Genomic DNA, 4314 nt, shown 5'->3' with positions numbered 1-4314 from the left:
TGGACTTCTCCCGTGCCAAGCTCCCTGCTTGGACTTTTCCGTGCCAAGTCTCCATACTTGGACTTTTCCCGTGCCAAGCTCCCTGCTTGGACTTTTCCGTGCCAAGTCTCCATACTTGGACTTTTCCGAATCAAGTCAACTCAAGTCGGGTCAACCAGGTCAACCTTGACCGAAGGTTGCACCCACAATCTCCCAAGTTTGTATTCTTGTCAAACATCAAGATACAACTTTTCTATTCTCGTCAAACATCAAAATACAACTCGAGTCAGGTCAACTCGAGTCGGGTCAACCAGGTCAACCTTGACCTAAGGTTGCACCAACAATCTCCCCCTTTTTGATGTTTGACAAAAATCATAATCAAGTTAGGTTAACCCGATAACCTAACTTAGGTTTTCCAATAGTTCTCCAATGCTCTTCCTTGAGCATTCTCCCCAAATTCCAATGTTCTTCCTTGACCATTTTCTAGACATTTCTCCCCCTTTTTGACACACATCAAAAAGAGTGAATCAAGGTTAAGAGTTTCTTCCTAATGAAAGTCCCATACCTTTCATTGAAACCCTTAATTTCCTCCTTGATACTAAAGACACTAATCAACTTAGTGATAATCCCATATCACTCATCCTCAGAAATCGAGTAACAACTCCCCCTAAAAGTCAACTCCCCCTTGACTATTAGGTAAAACTCCCCCTAAAGGTCAACTCCTCCTTGACCATTGAACCAACAATGTCTTGGAGAGTTTCAACCCTTTAGAAATCTAAAACACAACTTCCACAGCTGAAATATCAGACAATCAGTTGAAAATCAGCATTTTTGGCACGCTCTGATCGGTCACCAGACCGATCAGAACTCCTCTGGATCGGTCACCAGACCGATCAGACTTCCCAGGATCGGTCCAGTGACCAATCCACACTACTCTGGACCGATCAGGCTCTTCTCTGATCGGTCCACAACTCTCTGATAAGAGTTCTGAATTTTTTTTCTCCCGAAATTCAGAAACCCCTAAAAAATTACAGAAAATTCCAAAAATTATAAAATTTTGAGGATACATTCCTCATAACATATATTATCATGGAAAAATAGTTTTCCATGAAAATAACTTCCATTTTCAAATCTTGATACAAAGTTCGAAAAACTTTGAAATAGCTCAAGGTTAATCCATCTTTGTATCAACTTGCTCAATGATGAATGCTATCACTAGAAAAGCTTCATCAAAGTTTTTCAAATCAATTTTGAAATGATTTTAAACCATTTAATTTAGGACCACAATCTTAGGGCTAAATGTACATGACTTGTACACAAGCTTTCCCTATGATTCTCAATTTAGAATTAGGCTCATCTAGGTACAAGTGCTATGCACCTTGATCCTAACTCATAATCCTAATATCTCACACACATCTAAGGTGTATCAAACACATCCAAGTCAATTTTGATGTGAGATATGAGTTTAGGTCATCTTAAGCTAAGTTCTCATGCATTTTCTAAACAACAATTTGATCTCCATATCAAATTGTGTTTTTATCCTTAAATCAATTTAATTGATCATAAATGCAAGAGATGATGACATGGCATAAAATAATATCATAAGTGAAAACATGTGCCAATGTCATGATGTCATGTCATAAAGTATGAAACTTAAATAAGGCATGACATATAACTAACCTAAGCATTATCATGACATTTCAAATGATAATAAAATAAATATGATGTCATGACATGACATATGACAAACAATATATGGCAAATAACATATAAAGGTATAGAAAATACCTAATTCTAGCTTTAGTTGCCATTTTTGATAATTTTGATCATTTTGCCATAAATTCTATATTCCTAAGTGTAATAGACCTAAAATCATATACTAAAGTCTTTTAGATCACTATGTGCCAATTAGATTGATCTTAGAAAACTCCTCAAATGTGGTTGGCACATCCTAATCACCTTAGGAATAGTTCTTAATTTCATTTTCAAGGCTTGATTACACCTTGAATATTCCTAAAATGCCACCTTTTGCCATGAGTAGGTTAACTACCTATCCAATTAAGGTTGACACACCCTAAACCATCTAGCGTGAAGGAATCATGCTCCTAGGAACCCAATACCTATTTGAGCTCATTGGGTTCACTAAATATTCACTAGGGATGACTTCCCTAGCAACCCTCCTAATGACCCTCATAGGCTTTAAAGCCTTGGTCATTTGGGACTCATCAAGATCAACTCTAGGGGTGACTCCCCTTGTGACCTTGGTGATGGTCTTCCTAGCCCTAGATCTTGTTCCATAATCGAATGGAACATTATGATAAGTGGGCTTGACCACTTGAGACTTAGGTTTGTGACCCAAACCTCTCATGTCCTTGGGCTTTGATTTTTGACCCTTAGACCCTAGAGTTGACTTCTCCAAATTCTTAAGGGTCTTTTCTAAAGTGTCAAGTCTTGACCTCAAGACTTGATTTTCCTTCTCTAATACCTCAAGTTTTAATTTATCATTTTTCTTTGAGGTATTCCTAGGCATATGTCTAGTTTTTTTAGGATTCCTACCTAGGTTTTCCTTAACCTTAGATGAGTTAATCCTAGGGTTGGCATTTCTAGTATAGTCCTTATCTAGGCTAACATGTTTTGCACCTAAGCACATATATCGGTTTCTATAGTTATCATGCTTATCATTATTAACAATTGCAATAAAGCTACTAGCATGTGTCTTATTAGAATTGCAATAATGTGCCTTAAAGGGTACCTTAGGGTTTGCCTTAGCTTCCCCCTTAGATGCGCTTCTTCTCTTGTCCTTGTGAGGTTGCCTCCCCCTCGGACATTGGCTCCTATAATGTCCCCTTCGCTTGCATTGGAAGCACACCACGTGCTCCTTGCCCTTGCATATCGGGACTCCGGTTTCCTTGACTTTTGGTGCCGGTGGAGTCTTCCTAATCCTCTTTGGACATTTACTCTTGTAATGCCCATATTCCCTACACTCAAAGCACATTATATGTAATTTATTTGAAATTAAGTTGCTTGAGTTACCTAGGGTTGAGGATGAACATAAACTCTTTTCTTCATCCCTTCCGGAGGTAGAGGCTTCTTCTTGCACCAATCTTGATGAAGAACTCTCCTCCACTTCTTCCTTAGATGTTGAGTAGCCCTCAACTTCTAATTCCATACCTCCATGATGTGAGCTACTTGGCTCACTTGACTCCTCTTCATGACTTGAATTGGAGCTCTCCTCATGGAACTTAGCCAAGTTGTTCCACAACTCCTTGGCATCGTTGTATCCACCTATCTTACACAATATATCATTAGGTAATGAAAATTCAAAGATTTTCGTTACCTCGTCGTTGATTATGGATTGGTGGATTTGTTCCTTCGTCCACTTCTTCTTCTCGAGAGGTTCTCCTCCTTTATCCATCGGAGGAATAAAACCTACTTGTACACAATTCTAATTTTCTAGGTTAGTCATAAGAAAATACTTCATTCTTACCTTCCAATACGCGAAGTCGTCGCGATCGTAGAAGGGTGGAATCGTGATGTCTTCTCCAAGTTGATCCATTCTCTAGCTCGTGCTCCCCCGGGTGTTAATCCGACGAAGAGCGACCTCACTCTGATACCACTTGTTAGGATCTTCGGATAGCGGCTAGAGAGGGGGGGTGTGAATAGCCGACCTCAAATTATCGTTTCTTCCTACAATTTAGGTTAGCGCAGCGGAAATACAATGTAGAAACGAAAGTGGAGAAGATCAAATCTCAAACACGATGATGTAACGAGGTTCGGAGATGATACTCCTACTCCTCGGCGTGTCCGTAAGGTGGACGAAGTCTATCAATCCGTCGGTGGATGAGACCCCGGATAACCGGCTAATGTGAACTCCTTCTGGGTGGAGAAACCTCGCCACAATCTCTCTTGCAACAGCAAGAATGGAGTACAACCAATAGAGAAAGAAAACAAGAACAATATAAATGTAAAAAACACTTTGCTTGCCTTCTCGTCGACTGGAGTTCGATGAAGCAGCAACTTCACGATGTCAACAGCAGCTGATCACCCAGTCGAGGGAAGCTCACACGAAGCTTCAGGAATCGGGAGCTCAGCAAAGCTCAAATCACAGTCTCGTGAGAAAGAGTAACTTCTTTCCTTCGTCTACTGTAGAGGTCTTATATCCTGCACCTGCGGAGAAGACAAAGAAGACAGAATCTAGCCATTGAGTCACAACGGCTAAGCCTGGACCGATCAGGCTCCATCCTGATCGGTCCAGGAGGACCCTGATCGGTCTGTGGACCGATCAGGCCCTAGGCTGATCGGTCCCCAGACCGATCAACCAACTCTCTGTGAGAG

Source organism: Zingiber officinale, chromosome 11B, assembly GCF_018446385.1.
Source record: "Zingiber officinale cultivar Zhangliang chromosome 11B, Zo_v1.1, whole genome shotgun sequence".
Classification (NCBI taxonomy): domain Eukaryota; kingdom Viridiplantae; phylum Streptophyta; class Magnoliopsida; order Zingiberales; family Zingiberaceae; genus Zingiber; species Zingiber officinale.
The sequence above is the reverse complement of the archived record's forward strand: the minus strand, read 5'-3'. Positions refer to the sequence as shown.